The sequence below is a fragment of the Ostrea edulis genome, unplaced genomic scaffold (assembly GCF_947568905.1).
Source record: "Ostrea edulis unplaced genomic scaffold, xbOstEdul1.1 scaffold_75, whole genome shotgun sequence".
In the NCBI taxonomy this organism is placed as follows: Eukaryota; Metazoa; Mollusca; class Bivalvia; order Ostreida; family Ostreidae; genus Ostrea; species Ostrea edulis.
This window is the reverse complement of record NW_026606018.1, coordinates 1-18,242: the sequence shown is the minus strand read 5'-3', so window position 1 is coordinate 18,242 and position 18,242 is coordinate 1. Positions and strand designations below refer to the sequence as shown.

The window sequence follows — 18,242 nt, the reverse complement described above, 5'->3', positions numbered from 1 at the left end:
GAATTGTAATTTACAAGTATATAGATGTGTCACCATATTTATTCCAATTTCATTATGATTTCAAACTTCTCGACGAAATTTCCAATATATAATAATAGATGCACCGATCTACGACTGGCGATATATCGGCTCAGTTATTATATATTTGTTTATAACACATTCAAATTACTTTCTTTTTAAAAACCTTTTCTTAAGTTTCACAAGTTTGATCGATCAATATATTTCAAAATTGGCAACTAGCATCTCTTTCCTGACTCTCGGTCAAGTGTAAAATAAGCTGTGACACCGCGTAATCGATTGTTGTACTGATTTTAATAAGATTGAAACGTATCATATCCCTTTCAAAAATTCAAGTGGCATAATTTGCTGATATATCATATAATTTGACCAATAAAATAAGCCTTGAATCAAAACGTTAATTGAATATGGGCCTAAACATAATTCTAAAAAGTCATCAACAAAAAATAAATAATTTATTCATACAACTTCAGGAATGAAAAGTATCAGTCTGACCCCCCACCCCCCCTCGAGCGACGATAGGAGAAGGGGGGGGGGGGGTTAATCAGACTGGAGAAGTATGAAACACACAGCTTGAACAGATCGTCTCTAGGCAACTTCAAGTGCTGTAGAAATTAACATGTGACGTAACAATACGAAATTCGTCATATTGAGTACAAAACTCCTTGCTGTGCACACTAAAATGTGCCTCTTAAGTGAATATGAAACGGGTTGGCGGATCCAAGATTCTCGAACTTTGCATCACGTTTTCAGCATGAAAAAACGTTTTTCTCTCATTCCCACCTACAGTCTGCACTTATTTACATCTAGAAGGATTCGTTAGTCTCAAAAATTATGTCATTGCGCAGTAATGGCGAAAGTTACACCCAAATTACTTAAAACTGACTTGCATTAACTTGATTACTAAATCTAACACCATCACCAAAGAAACACGAAGTAACTATAGAAAATAGCAAACGAAGAAACTACAGTAAGCAAATCAGATATCTATACCTGTCATACGTTGTAATGATTATAATGTCAACATAAATAATTATATCAATACCTAAATGTAATACACATTGTTGATCACCATCAACAAAAAATACTAAATAAATGTACAAAGTAATTTGTGATTTCGTATACAGTAGCTTGTTTATTTCGCGTTCGCGTTCCTAGCGTAAATAACCATTAGATCCGCCGAGGCATTTCACTCAGTGCAACTGAGTGAATGCGACGTCAGATCCTAAGCGGAAATGACGCTGAGCTGTGTCTGCTGTGGCTGTGTTTACATCGGGGAAGAGGACTGGTTTGGATTTCATCGCGTTTTCGCCGCAGATACATGGGTTTTCTGCATATATCATGCTTTTATTGCATATATCATGCTTTTATCGTCGTTTCCTGTGATGTTGATCGTACGGACACAGGTTGTAGTGCAAAAATAATTGAAACATGTCAACATCCATGGAAACGGCACGACCTTTGATCGGCATTTCAGTGCACTTTGCCGTTGTAACTGAGACGTGTTACTCATAGGGGCGGGATTCCCATGCCATATGGATAGAGTAATGAAAAATTGTTGATAACAAGGATTTTCGTTTACTTTGAAGCATTTTATTAAATGCCGCGCATGCGCAGATAGAAGTTATTTCTGCCGCGGTAGTACTAACCTCTAGGAGGTTACTTAGTACTGCCGCGGCAGAAATAACCCCTATCTGCGCATGCGTGAATTAATAATGCAAGTCCAACATAGATTGAGAAATAAAAATAAAATAACACAGACACAAACAAATGCAACATCAATAGATTACAAGATGCAAATAAATGAAAACTTGTGTGCATTACAACTTTTAACACAGGCATACAGAACTGTCACATTTCAAAGAACTGTCAAATTTACTTCAATTTTCATAGGGATAGGCATGCACTGTGCAAATTTCAGCCAACCCAATATTAGTAAACAAAAGTTTGGTTAGTTAGGTAGGTTGGTTAGTTAGGTAGGTTAGTTGTAACTAATGTAAATTTACCTACAGTTTAATGATATTATTAGTAGTTAGTTGTGACTAATGACTTTTCCCTACAATCTCATAAATTCCAATAATTAAAATAATTCCATACTTCAATAATACTCTGTTTCTAGTAAAAATCATTTCAAGGACCAAATGAATGCAATTCTTCAAAATTATGTGTTCTAGTATTGTAGGTTCATATGACGTTTGTTTACATCATGACCCCAGGGTATTGGGGATGCACTATTTATACCTGTGAGGTTTCGTTGTGGGGTACAGTCCATTAAAAATGCATAAAATTGTGTAATAATTAAAAATAGATTAATATAAAAAAATAATTGAAAAACTAATGATTTGGATCTGAACAATTAGAATGATGCTCGGGATGTCTACATTTTTGTCTGAACAATTAAAATGATGCTCAGGATGTCTACATTTTTATCTGGACAATTAGAATGATGCTCGGGATGTCTACTTTTTTGTCTCGGGCTCGTGATCCTGTCTACATTATGACTTGCTTGTTTTTTGTTTTTGAAACTGAGATGTTGATGTGTTTTATTCGAATCGTGTCGTCTATATTTTATCTAGGATGTTGTCCACTAAGTCACTGGTGGGGATGACAGCACTACCCTGCACACAGACATTGAATGGAGCTGCCTGGTCCATTATCAGAAGAGTGGGCAGCACTTTGCACCCGGTCAATGAATTTTTCTTGAGAAGCATTACAAGGTACAGGGCTACATCATTTTAAATTATGTTTACTTCCTTGCCACCTGACCGGCTATCAACTTATTTTTTTTAATCATCTGAGAACTTTTACTGCCCCATTGGCCCAATGGATATGAAAACGGTTGACTCAAATTTCATGATTGAATAAAATAAAACACTTTCATTAAAAAAAGTTCTTAGATTTCAAACATTCATTGTTAAATTTTAACTAACATATATAGTATATATATTATACCTAATAACCATGTTAACTGCTAGCAAATAATTAAGAAAAGAAAACAAATATTTATAATATCTTGAGGAAATAAATCAAGTCTTCTTGTTACACACTTTAAATGTTTAGGCAACTATGTAAATATGAGTCTGAGGTTTTATTTGTCACATACACTAACACAGTAGTCGACATCATCTTTGTTTTGTCATTGTCATCTAGTAAGTGATCATGTATTCAGCAAAGGTCATTCTTTGTCAACATTCTAATTATTTTCATGCTTTGAGGTGACACTTTTAAGGAAGGAGTATGCAGCTTGTGTTGCTAGCTACAAGAATGACGACCTCCCCCGAGTACATATTGTGTACAGGGGGGTATTGTACATTGCATCACTCTAAACAGGGTTAACATGTAGGGGCTCATTTCTCCTGAGGATCATGACACTTACCAGCTGGCAGCATCTGTGACTAAATCATCTCAGGCTCATTTACATTCTCAATTTTTGTTCATTATAATTTATCATTGAAATGTTGTAGGGACTTGTATGAATAGGCAGAAGAAATTTTCTTAACTAACTACCTCACCATTGCCTGGTGTTGGAGACTGAACATTTTATTGAAAATTGATGAGATGTAGGAATCAGTGGATGTCATCGTTTGTCCTGAGAAGAGTCAGAGAAGTATTCATTTTATTGTAAAAAGTTAAGTTCATGTAAAGAGCATGAAGTGCAGATTTTACAGTTACCTCCCTTACCAGCATTAACAGTAGATTACATGTATCAGACTCTCCAGGAATGCATGTTTAGGTTACCTGAGTGACTATTGCTGTTGTCTGCATCATTGTGTTTTGTCTGTCGTGCATTACCAATTGAACATGTTATATACCTGTATATAGATGGAGTGTATTGTGGTACAGCAATGTCTGTCTGTCTGTAGATGGACATATTATGATACAGCAATGTCTGTAGATGGGACGTATTATGGCAGAGTTTGACACTAAGGCACGTCCGACCGACCGAGTCTACTAAATGATAGGTCCGGTCGGGTAAAATGTCGATTTACTAGTCCGACTGGTCGTGTTGAAAAAATTAACAGGAAACTTTATTTTAAACCATAAGATATCTTATTTTTAACTTATAGCCATTTTTCGTTGTTGACACATGTGCGGGAATGTCTCGACTTCTCGTCCTCAAGGAAGGATGTTCTGAGAAAAAAAAGGAGTAGGTTGGGAAGAAACAAAGTAGATGGGACGTATTATGGTACAGCAATGTCTGTATGCCCGTCTGTAGATGGGACATATTATATGATACAGTAATCTATGTCTGTCTGTCTGTAGAATGTATGGGGTGTATTATGGTACAGCAATGTCTGTATGTCTGTCTGTAGATGGGATGTATTATAAGGTACAGTAATGTCTGTATGTCCATCTGTAGATGGGATGTATTGTGGCACAGCAGTGTCTGTATGTCTCTCTGTAGATGGGGTGTATTATGTTACAGCAATGTCTGTTTGTCTGTCTGTAGATGGGACGTACTATGATACAGCAATGTCTGTATGTCCGTCTGTAGATGGGACGTATTATGGTACAGCAATGTCTGTATGTCCGTCTGTATGTCTGTCTGATTTGATAATGTGTATAGGAGGGTCCATCATCTGAATGCTTTGTTATGATGTATGAAAAGCCCTCTAACTTCAGGAATTGTTATGGTCTGTAGGGGGTTGAGATAAGTTCCCATTCCAAATGTTAAAAAAGTAGGTACTTTTGACATTCTGTGCTTTAAAATTCCCAAACAATGAAAACAAATCAAAGCAGGTTAGCCTCATTGTTCATGAATCTTCACTTACAATTTTGCCTCAAAATTGTTAAATAAATCTAATTTTCTGGCCTCTGCCTCTTTGATTGAGGTAAGCTTTGGCCAAATTGAAAGTCAAAAGGAGTCCACTTCTACCTTAATTATACCCCCCGCAACAAGTTGTGGGGGGGGTATACTGGAATCGGGTTGTCCGTCTGTCTGTCCGTCCGTCCGTCCGTCTGTAGACGCAATGGTTTCCGGACTCTAAAGCATTATCCTTTCCACCTACCATCACCATATCATACATATGGACTACCCATGGGATGAAGATGTTCCCTATCGATTTTGGGGTCAAAAGGTCAAAGGTCAAGCGCACTGGACATCGAAGAAGCAATATGGTTTCCGGGCTCTAAAGTGTTATCCTTTCCACCTACAGTCACCATATCATACATATGGACTACCCATGGGATGAAGATGTTCCCTATCGATTTTGGGGTCAAAAGGTCAAAGGTCAAGCGCACTGGACATCGAAGTAGCAATATGGTTTCCGGGCTCTAAAGCCTTATCCTTTCCACCTACAGTCACCATATCATACATATGGACTACCCATGGGATGAAGATGTTCCCTATCGATTTTGGGGTCAAAAGGTCAAAGGTCAAGTGCACTGGACATCGAAGTAGCAATATGGTTTCCGGGCTCTAAAGCATTATCCTTTCCACCTGCTGTCACCATATCATACATATGGACTACCCATGGGATGAAGATGTTCCCTATCGATTTTGGGGTCAAAAGGTCAAAGGTCATGCACACTGGACATCGAAGTAGCAATATGGTTTCCGGGCTCTAAAGCGTTATCCTTTCCACCTACAGTCACCATATCATACATATGGACTACCCATGGGATGAAGATGTTCCCTATTGATTTTGGGGTCAAAAGGTCAAAGGTCAAGCGCACTGGACATTGAAGTAGCAATATGGTTTCCGGGCTCTAAAGCGTTATCCTTTCCACCTACAGTCACCATATCATACATATGGACTACCCATGGGATGAAGATGTTCCCTATCGATTTTGGGGTCAAAAGGTCAAAGGTCACGCGCACTGGACATCGAAGTAGCAATATGGTTCGGTTTGTCATGCCATTTGTTTTTTACACTCAGAAAAGAGGTAGTTTATACTTATTACCAACACCCTTTGGGAGATTGGGGTAAGCGGGGGGTATTCTTAGTGAGCATTGCTCACAGTACCTCTTGTTCACTCTGGATTGGTTTTCTCCTTACTTTTTTGTGTGAAACATTTTTCCCAGGTTCAAACAAATGCAATTATTTTTCCCAATTGGAAAGGTACAGGGTCTCGAAATGAAGACCTTCAAAAAACCTGAATTTAAATTGTAAAATCCATTGCCCCTCTGTCAGGTCAGGCTCTCAATCAGGGTCAATATAGGGAAATTATTATAGACTTTGTAGCCTTAGTGTTACATATAACCAATGTTAAGGTGACTAATAAGGCCATTGAGTCTCCTGTTTAAAAGATAACAAGCTGGTTTCTTTTGACAAAATTCATTAGGGTTTTTAATTTGCTCAAACTTTCATTTACCTGTCTGATTTTTGGTCATTCCAGCACTCATTGTCACTTTGATTTTTCAGCTGCTTGGGCCTCACGAGATGCTGACACCATGCAGTAGAGCTGTTCCCATCGGTATCTCTTAAAACAGACAGATTGAGATTCTCTTAACATCTGATCCATTTCTGGAGACAAACTTTTGTATGGAGCTGGTAAAATTTCTATCTTTTTTAGCTCATCTTAGCTATAAGCTCAAGTGGGCTTTTCTGATCACCACTTGTCTGTTGTACATCTGTCTGTCCATCTGTCTGTAAACTTATTTTAACTCCTCTACAGTCACAGAGCCCAATATCAACCAAACTTTGTACCGTTAAAGGATTAAAAGTCGTTTAAATGAAGGGTCTCCCACCTTCACCTTAGATAATCAACAAATGAAGAAAGATGGGATGGGGTCATTTAAGTATCATCTCCAGAATTACTGAGGTAGAAATGACGAAACCTCTATAAGTCATGTGAAACCTTCCTGACATATTGTAATTTTTTTTAAATTATGGCTCCAGGGGATAGAATTAGGCCATTGGTGCCTGGGAAGGACAAACACAACATGCCAATGACCCCACTTATGGTAAAACCGATTTCAACCAAACTTGGCACAAAGCATTCTTGGGTGAAGGGGATTCAACCTTGTACAAAAGAAGGGCAATGCCCCTTTCCAAGGGGAGTTAATAGAGAAAGAGTGAAAATACATTGACGATTTATGAAAATCTTCTTCTCAAGAACCACTCCACCAATTTCAGCCAATCATTCCATAAAGCATCCTTGGGTAAAGGGGATTCAGGTTTTAGCTCACCTGAGCTAAAAGCTCAAGTGAGCTTTTCTGATCACCCGTATTCCGGCGTTTGTCTGTCTGTCCGTCTATCTGTAAACTTTTAACATGTTTGACTTCTTCTACAAACCACTGGGCCAATTTCAACCAAAGTTGGCACAAAGCATCATTAGGTAAAGGGAATTCTAAATTGTTAAAATAAAGGACCAGGCCACCTTCCAAGGGGAGATAATCAAGAAAAGGTAAAAATAGAGTAGGGTCATTAAAAAATCTTCTTCTCAAGAACCACTGGGCCAGAAAAGATGAAATTTATAGATAAGCTTTATTAGGTAGTGCAGATTCTAAATTCTTAAAATCATGGCCCCCGGGGATTGGATGGGGCCACAATAGGGGATTAAAGTTTTACATACAAATATATATGAAAAAATCTTTAAAAATCTTCTTCTCAAGAACCACTGAGCCAGAAAAGCTGAAATTTATATGAAAGCTTTCTGATATAGTGCAGATTCTAAATTGTTAAGATCCTGGCCCCCGGGGGTAGGATGGGGACACAATAGGGGATCAAAGTTTTACATACAAATATATAGGGAAAATCTTTTAAAATCTTCTTCTCAAGAACCACTGAGCCAGAAAATGTGATATTTACATGAAAGCTTTCTGACATACTGCATATTCAAGTTTGTGCAAATCATAGCCCCTGGGGGTAGGATGGGGCCACAAGAGGGGATCAAAGTTTTACATACAAATATATAGGAGAAATCTTTAAAAATCTTCTTCTCAAGTACCATTGGGCCAAAGAAGTTCACATTTACATGAAAGCTTTCTGACATAGTGTAGATTCAAGTTTGCAAAAACCATGGTCTCCAGGGGTAGGTTTGGGCCATAATAGGGACTACAGTTTTACATGCAAATATATATGGAACGTTTTCTGATATGGACCAAGGTGACTCAGGTGAGCAACGTGGCCCATGGGTCTCTTGTTTTCAAATGAAGTGTTTTCTGAACTTTATGTATTAAAGTGACAGGGATGAGAACTATTTTCTGAAATTTACGTTGGGAGGTGAGGGGTGAGAAACTTTTCAATGATATTGTATAGGACTTGATGTATACAGAGATGAGATATTGTGTTATGAAATTTTTATACGCCCGTCTTAAGACGGGACGTATTATGGTATGGCGTTCATGTCCGTCCGTCTGTCCGTCCGTCTGTTAGCTTTTTCGTGTCCGACCCGTAACTTAAATACTACAAGGCCTAGAATCATCAAACTTTGTCTGTAAATACATCTTGGGTAGAAGGTGTGTCGCACATTAAAACCAGGTCACTGTGACTTTTCATTAAGAAGATATCCGTCTGTCCGTCCGTCTGTTAGCTTTTTCGTGTCCGACCCGTAACTTAAATACTACAAGGCCTAGAATCATCAAACTTTGTCTGTAGATACATCTTGGGTAGAAGGTGTGTCGCACATTAAAACCAGGACACTGTGACTTTTCATTAAGAAGATATGGACATATATGGCAAAAACTTGTCCGGCTCATAACTTGAAAACTATTAGACCTAGAATCACCAAAATTGGTCAACTAATGCATCTTAGGTAGAAGGTGTGTCGCATCCTACTTTAAGGTCACTGTGACATTTAATTAAGGTGATATAAAAAATTGTTTTAATGGGTACAATCTATACTGTTAACAATATGTGACGGGCGTATCATGTGCCGTGGCGGTCCACTTTATTAAATTGAGGTTTGTTCTTAGCTTGGCACGTTCAGAATTATTATTTGGTTTTTTTGTAGACATCCATGTTCTAATAGCATAATATAAATAATGGTGTGAAGAAGTCGGTTTTGGTACCTACTCCTTAATGTTGAAATAAATGTTACAGGGTAGCAGTTACTTGAAATGTCCAGCTGATTGATGAGGATAATTTCCCTCAGACTATAACATGTTGTAGGACTTGGACAGCTCTATTGCTGAGAAAATATCAGGTTTGTTCATGAAATTATTTAAAATGTTCCATTTTTATGCCTCATTCTCGCAATGGCTGGGGCATATAGTGTTAACCCTTTTTTAGCTTACGTGATGTAATCTCCCCCTCCCCTGACTATAGTTGTAAACCGTTATATAACCTCCCCCTCCCCTGATTGTAGTTGTAGACCGTTATATAGCCTCCCCTTCCGCTTACTAGAGCTGTAGATCATTATATAGCCCCCCCTCCCCTCTCGTGACTATAGTTATAGGTGTTATATAGTCTCCCCCTCTCCTGACTATAGTTGCAGACCATTATATACCCCCCTCCACTGACTATAATTGTAGACCGTTATATAGGTTCCCCTTCCCCTGATTATAATTGTAGACCGTTATATAACCTCCCCCTCCCCTGACTATAATTGTAGACCGTTAAATAACCTCCCCCTCCCCTTCTTATAGTTGTAGACTGTTATATAACACCCCTCCCCTCTCGCGACTATGGTTACAGTCCGTTATGTAATCTCCCCCTCCCCTGACTATAGTTGTAGACCGTTATATAACCTCCCCCTCCCCTGATTATAGTTGTAGACTGTTATATAGCCTCCCCCTCCCCTGACTATAATTGTAGACCGTTAAATAACCTCCCCCTCACCTGACTATAGTTATAGACCGTTATATAGCCTCCCCCTCCCCTGATTATAGTTGTAGACCGTTATATAGCCTCCCCCTCCCCTGATTATAGTTGTAGACTGTTATATAACACCCACCCACCCCCCTCTCGCGACTATGGTTACAGACCGTTATATAATCTCCCCCTCCCCTCTACTGACTATAGTTGTAGACCGTTATATAGCCTCCCCTCCCCTGACTTTAGTTGTAGTTTTACCCAAAGTTACTAGCGAGTTAAAAGTTTCAGGGAGACAAAGTACAAAACAAAAGCCTACCCTTCTCCTTACTATAGTTGTACATCATTATATAGCCCCCCTCACCTGTCGTGACTTTATTTAAAGACCATTATATAGCCTCCCTCTCCCCTGACTATATTTGCAAACCGTTATATAGCCTCCCCTTCCGCTTACTAGAGCTGTAGATCATTATATAGCCCCCCCTCCCCTCTCGTGACTATAGTTATAGGTGTTATATAGTCTCCCCCTCTCCTGACTATAGTTGCAGACCATTATATACCCCCCTCCCCTGACTATAATTGTAGACCGTTATACATGTATAGCCTCCCCTTCCCCTGATTATAGTTGTAGACCGTTATATAGCCTCCCCCTCCCCTGATTATAGTTGTAGACCGTTATATAGCCTCCCCTTCCCCTGACTATAGTTGTAGACCGTTATATAACCTCCCCTGACTATAATTGTAGACCGTTATATAACCTCCCCCTCCCCTGACTATAGACTGTTGTAGACCGTTATATAACCTCCCCCTCTTCCCTGACTATAGTTGTAGACCGTTATATAACCTCCCCCTCTTCCCTGACTATAGTTGTAGATCGTTATATAGCATCCACTTCCCCTGATTATAGTTGTAGACCGTTATATAGCCTCCCCTCCCCTGACTATAATTGTAGACCATTGTATAACCTCCCCCTCCTCCTCCCCTGACTATAGACTGTTGTAGACCGTTATATAACCTCCCCCTCTTACTCGCCCAATGCGAATTTTACTCGCATGATAATATTAGTTACACAGTTAGTTAGTGAGCTGATACGGAAAAATACATGGTGTGAAAAGAAAACCCGATACGTATTTTTCCGTATCAGGTCACTAACTGTAACGAATTTATCACGTTGAAGACCTCTAACTGTATATGTGGGGATCTATATCATACAACTTAGTCAAATGTCTTTCCTTTTGACACGGCTGCAAGTCGAACCCGACGATAAATAAAATTACTCGCCCAATACGGATTTTACTCACATGATACGGTTTTTTTCATGGCATCATGTGACCAAGATCTGACCAATTAGATTTCAACAATTTTGTCTGAGGCGTGATAAGGTTTTTTTCACGGCATCATGTGACCAAGATCTGACCAATTAGATTTCAACAATTTTGTCTGAGGCATGATAAATTGCATTCCCTCTTCTGACTATAGTTGCAGACCGTTATATAACCTCCCCCTCCTCTGACATTAGTTTCAGACCTTAATATAGCCCCCTCCTCTGACTGTAGTTGTAGACTGATATATTGCCTCCCCTCTCCTGACTTTAGTTGTAGACTGTTATATAACCTCCCTCCCCTGGCTATAGTTTTAAACTGTTATATAACCTCCCGCTCCCCTGACTATAGTTAAAGACCGTTATATAGCCTCCTCCTCCCCTGACTATAGTTGTAGACCGTTATATAGCCTCCCCCTCCTCTGACTATAGTTGTAGACCATTATATAGCCTCCCCCTCTTCTGACTATAGTTGTAGACCGTTATATAGCCTCCCCCTCCCCTGACTATAGTTATAGACCGTTACATAGCCCCATCCCCAGACTATAGTTGTAGACCGTTATATAACCTCCCCTTCCCCTGATTATAGTTACAGACCGTTATATGACCTCCACCTCCCCTGACTATAGTTGTAGACCGTTATATAACCTCCCCTCCCCTGATTATAGTTACAGACCGTTATATGACCTCCACCTCCCCTGACTATAGTTGTAGACCGTTATATAACCCCCTCTCCCCAGACTCTACTTGTAGACTGCTATATAACCTCCCCCTCCCCTGACTATAATTGTAGACATTTATATACCCTCCCCCTTTCCTGACTATAGTTGTAGACCATTATATAACCTCCCCCTCCCATGACTATAGTTTATACCATTATATAACCTTCCCCTCCCCTGACTATAGTTGTAGACCATTATATAACCTCCCCCTCCCCTGACTATACTTGTAGACATTTATATACCCCCCCCCCCTTTCCTGACTATAGTTTAGACCATTATATAACCTTCCCCTCCTTTGACTATAGTTATAGAAGGTTATATAGCCTCCCCCTATGTAACCGGTCTTGGGTTTAAAGATAATCCACAAGATGGTTAAGGTCGTAGATTCGTTTACTTTTTGGAAACAATGAAAACAAACCCTATAACAACAATAAAAACATATAAGGACAAATACAATACAAAGACAAAAGACACTATCGAACATATGATATATGCAACGATACAAATATATATATATTGGTCATCATTTTATCGTCAAAGGACATAACTCTCTGAACCATCAATTATAAGTAATTGATATTAAAAAAATGAATATAATGTACTGCAGTGAATTGCATATATACATGTACATACCAGTTGATGGAACTGAGCTACAGCTTCCGAAATCAAGGTGAACTGCTTAAAACTCTTATGATGACCTATTGAATAATTTACTAAAATACTAAATTCTGTACACATATATCACTCTGCGCATTTATATTACTTAAAACTCATTATTTACTTAAAGAACAGAAATTATGTTTTTCCACAATTCTACTTTCAGTAAATCTTTCACTCATGACTTGCACACAAGTTTTATGAATAAAGAAAAGTTTAATTACTTATTTAAATTCATTACTTGCTTTTAATCATATAGTAAAACTATCAGCTACTTACAGTTGTTGGTGTTAGCAAATCCTCTATAAATTAAATATATATTTTATGCTTATTTAGAACTCAATAGTGGCAACACCCTTTGGAATCTCTTTCAAAACTAGATTTTCCTGAACTATTTCATAAAAAGAACTCAGGAATTCCCGCCAGGAATTCCTATTGGCTAGAACAAAGTACTAAGACCAATCAGATGACAGAACAAGTATGACACCTAAGAGATACATGAACTAATCCGAGTTATGTTCTAACTGGACCCTTACGGATTAAACCATTATATTTAAAAGGGGTGTTTAGGTTTCTTTAACACACAACACAAAGTTAGTAAGTAGCGCAGCGCAATATGTATTGAAGTGAATAAATGTGAATGGCAATATAAAAATATAAAACTAAACTAAGTACAACTACCACACCTATTATGACTATAGTTGTAGACCGTTATATAACCTCCCCCTCCCCTGACTATAGTTTTAGACTGTTGTATAACTTCCCCCTCCCCTGACCATAGTAGTAGACTGTTATATAACTTCCCCCTCCCCTGACTATAGTAGTAGACTGTTATATAACCTCCCCCTCCCCTGACTATAGTTGTAGACCATTATATACCCCCCCTGTCCCCAGCGTATTTGGTATAATTTAATGAGTATTTACGCTGATACGCACCTTATTTGGAGCTCTGGAACTTATATAACCTCCCCCTCCCCTGACTATAGTTGTAGACCATTATATAACCTTCCCCTCTCCTGATTATAGATGTAGACTGCTATATAACACCCCCTCCCCTGACTATAGTTGTAGACCGTTATATAACCTCCCCCTCCCCTGACTATAGTTGTAGACCGTTATATAACCTCTCCCTCCCCTGACTATAGTAGTAGACTGTTATATAACCTCCCCCTCCCCTGATTATAGTTGTAGACTGTTATATAACCTCTCCCTCCCCTGACTATAGTAGTAGACTGTTATATAACCTCCCCCTCCCCTGACTATAGTAGTAGACTGTTATATAACCTCCCCCTCCCCTGACTATAGTAGTAGACTGTTATATAACCTCCCCCTCCCCTGACTATAGTAGTAGACTGTTATATAACCTCCCCCTCCCCTGACTATAGTAGTAGACTGTTATATAACCTCCCCCTCCCCTGACCATAGTAGTAGACTATTATATAACCTCCCCCTCCCCTGACTATAGTAGTAGACTGTTATATAACCTCCCCCTCCCCTGACCATAATAGTATACTGTTATATAACCTCCTCCTCCCCTGACTATAGTAGTAGACTGTTATATAACTTCCCCCTCCCCTGACCATAGTAGTAGACTGTTATATAACCTCCCCCTCCCCTGACTATAGTAGTAGACTGTTATATAACCTCCCCCTCCCCTGACTATAGTAGTAGACTGTTATTTAACCTCCCCCTCCCCTGACTATAGTAGTAGACTGTTATATAACCTCCCCCTCCCCTGACTATAGTAGTAGACTGTTATATAATCTCCCCCTCCCCTGACTATAGATGCAGAGACATAAAACACTTGATTCCACATAACTTGGGAACATTTGCATTTAATTTAGTGTAGCCCTGCTTGAAAATACTGGTAATTTGTTTCTGTTAATTACCTGCATATTCCTATATTCCACTTTGATCTCCAATTGTGACCCCATACTACCCCAGGACCTCTGAGTTGAACAAACTTGAATTTGCACTATATGTAGTAGGGTTAAGGTGTCCTGAGTAAAATAACGAGTAACAGCATATTCAACTTAAAGTAAAATTCTTCTAAGCGTCGCATATATTACTTCAAATCCTTTTGTCAGTACATAAACAAATATCGTATCATGTGGGGAAACCCTTGCCTAACTATTACGTCGTCATACATTTTATTTTCATCAACTATGCTTTCAGTTGTTTATCACCCCAGCACAGGTGAAAGATACACTCAAATCAATTGCAGTTCAGACTAGATATGTTGACATTGATGTGATGAATTTAAAACGTGATCCGGACTGATACAATTTTCTCTCATATTTAGTAATTTCCATAATCTCAATTGACATGTTGCACACTTCCCACATTCACTGCCAAATCTTATCTAAACAAGGCAAACGATCCTACCTTCCATATCAAAATCCTAAATCTGCAACTAGTTACCTTTTGGAATATACATTGATGGAAATAAAATAACGTTCACCTGTGCCAATATGATATGTTCACAATTGGTTTTCTTTATTCTAAATAACTATTCACACTTGGGGGGGGGGGGGGGGGGGGGCGATTTCAAGGTCATAATATAATATCTAGATCAATGTAGTGCAAAGAAAAAAAAAATCATCTGACAAACAGATCTACACATATACAGCTTGAACACTGGACTGGACTTTCTCATTTTTGAGGCGATATTTCCTCTCTATCTCCATGTAAAACTTTAATCGCCTGATGTGGCCTTAAATTACCCCTGGGACCTTTCATTTGAAAAAAAAGTTTAACCTACCTAGTGATTCTTGAAAAAAAAATACTGACCCCACACTATTTTTGCCTTTTCTTGGTTATTTCCCTTTTGGCCCTTCATTTGAACAAACTTGAATTCCTAGAGAAGATGATACTGCGAAAAGTTAATAACAGCAGACAAATTTCGATTGGAAAACTTCACTTTGTACTGTGGATATCGGTGTGGATAGCTCAGTGGTTAGAGCACCTGACTATTACATATGTAATACAGGGGTCTCAGGTTTGATTCCCGGTCCAGTCAAACCATGGATATTAGGGCTGTGCAGTGCACCGAAAATTTCGGTGCACCGCGATTCATACCATTCGATTCGATGCACCGATTACAAATTCCGTATTTCGGTTCGGTTTAGATTTTACTTACACCAAAACAACAAATATGGCGTCCGAGTGATGTTGAAAACATGTGGATTTTTATGCAACAGAGATTTAAATCACTACTGTGTTGAGAGTTAGCATTTTCACCACTCATATACCAACAGAATATGGTCTGTAAGATCATTGCAGTTTATCTTTACATGACATATAGCATTTCTGTCAGTGGTGGAATGAAATCAACATCGTAGGTAATGAAACAGATTTGACAGTTAATATGAGAGAAGTAAATCAATAAAGGAGAGATTTTCAAAGACTCTCAATTGATAGAATTATTGAATTTTTTCTTATCAATGAAAGCAATATCATATACATTTTAGATTCACTATAGATTTGTTTAATAATACAAAACTTATGTAGCACATTGATATAACAAATTTTGATAGACTGTCAGTGTTTTCTTTTTTCTATCAAAGTTATAAAATGTCATTATGAATAGATATGATGTTTACAAATGACGACATATAGTTATATAACTTGAATAAAGTAAAATCAAATATGCTACTCATTAAAATTGTTAATTTTTGTGGTGTCATTAGATAAATTGGACCTAACATGAACCGAATCGAAGATAACCGAACCGTGCTGTTCTGAATCGAAACCGAACCGAATCGAGCTAACCCTGAATCGTCCCAGCCCTAATGGATATCAATCTGGATAGCTCAGTGGTTAGAGTACCTGACTAGTAATACAGGGGTCTTGGGTCCAATTCCTGGTCCTGTCATATCATGGGAATGAAGGGCCTTGGATTCGATTGCTGGTATGACACCGGTTCAGTCATATCTTCTTTTCCTTCCCATTACATTGACATATATGTGAACATTTAAATATATCACAAACTATCCTTTACATTTCAGTTTGATATGATTACACTTTGTTTATTTTGTAGGATGGTGGGGACTTAAATAAGTGGTGTGATGTTATTGATGTTAAACAGAAGACTGTGACCTTGAATCTGAAGATCTGTGGTGAAGACTGGACGTTTGGGGTCACTCTCTGTTACAGTACTACAAATCTAAGTAAGTACTCAGTAATAATGTAAGACTGAACTCTGTATCATGTTTATCTAATATATACATTGTAAAATCAAACATATATTGAACAAGAGGCCCACGGGCCTTATAGGTCACCTGAGTATCATGTAACAACCTTCCAATGTTTGAATTAGGTTTGTGTTTAAATATAAGAATTTTACTTTTGGATGGAAGAAACATTGAATAGCTATGTGGTCAGCCCCGCCTTTGCACCAGAACCCCTGACCCAGGGGCCATAAATTTCAGTTTTGAAAGAAGCATCCTTGATCATCATTATCATACTATTAGTTTGTCTACTTAATACCCAGCAGCAGAGGAGAAGATTTTCAAAGAAATAAAATGCATTTTCACTATATGATCAATAGGGCCCCACCCTAATGCCAGAACCCCTGACCCAGGGGCCATGAATTTCACAATTTTGAAAGAGGCATCCTTGCTCATCATAACCATGCTATTGGTTTGTCTACTTAATACCCAAGGACAGAGAAGAAGATTTTCAAAGAAATAATGCATTTTCACTATATTACTTATAGAGCCCCACCCTAGCACCAGAACCCCTGATCCAGGGGTCATGAATTTCACAATTTTTAACAAGAGGTACTGTGAGCAATGCTCACTAAGAATACCCCCCGCTTACCCCAATCTCCCAAAGGGTGTTGGTAATAGGTATAAACTACCTCTTTCTGAGTGTTGCTACTTCGATGTCCAGTGTGCATGACCTTTGACCTTTTGACCCCAAAATTGATAGGGATCATCTTCATCCCATGGGTAGTCCATATGTTTGATATGGTGACTGTAGGTGGAAAGGATAACACTTTAGAGCCCGGAAACCATATTGCTACTTCAATGTCCAGTGCGCTTGACCTTTGGACCCCAAAATCGATAGGGAACATCTTCATCCTATGGGTAGTCCATATGTATGATATGGTGACTGTAGGTGGAAAGGATAACACTTTAGAGTCCGGAAACCATATTGCTACATCAGATGTCCAGTGTGCTTGACCTTTGACCTCAAAATCGATAGGGAACATCTTCATCCCATGAGTAGTCCATATAATTATATGATATGGTGACGGTAGGTGAAAAGGATAATGCTTTAGAGCCCGGAAACCATTGCTTCTACAGACGGACAACCCGATTCCAGTATACCCCCCCCCCCTCCCCCACAACTTGTTGCGGGGGGGGGGGGGGGGTATAAAGAGGCATCCTTGCTCATCATTACCATGCTATTAGTTTGTCTACTTAATACCCAGAGACAGAGAAGATTTTCAAAGAATTTCTACATTTTCACTATATGACCCATAGAGCCCCACCCTAACACAAGAACCCCTGCCCCAGGGGCCATGAATTTCACAATTTTGGTAGAGGGCTCAATGCTCATTATAATTATGCCCACAGTTTGGCTTCTTGATGTCCAGGAGTAAAGAAGAAGATTTTTTAAAATTACACTCATTTTGATGGTTTTTGCCCCACCCCTCAGGATCCAGGGGGGCGGGGACCACGAATTTCACAATTTTTGTTCCCCTCCACCCACAGATACTATATGCCAAAATTGGTTGAAATTGGTTCAGGGGTTTCAGAGAAGAAGCTGAAAATGTTCAAATGTTAACGCACGACGAACGACCACGGACAAAAACAGATA

General features: G+C 38.8%; 1 long non-coding RNA gene across 2 annotated transcripts; it reads left to right on the top strand.

The window, feature by feature from the left end:
- Positions 1-927: 927 nt before the first annotated feature.
- LOC125649442 (uncharacterized) lies at positions 928-17,909 on the top strand. 2 transcript variants are annotated; one of them, XR_008799530.1, is made up of 5 exons: positions 928-2,735; positions 3,483-3,625; positions 6,384-6,512; positions 9,006-9,108; positions 16,456-17,909. It is a non-coding gene; the product is annotated as an uncharacterized LOC125649442 (long non-coding RNA). The 2 variants fall into 2 exon arrangements; XR_008799529.1 differs by lacking the exons at positions 928-2,735; positions 3,483-3,625 and having other exon boundaries at positions 5,814-6,512.
- The last annotated feature ends 333 nt before the right edge of the window (positions 17,910-18,242 follow it).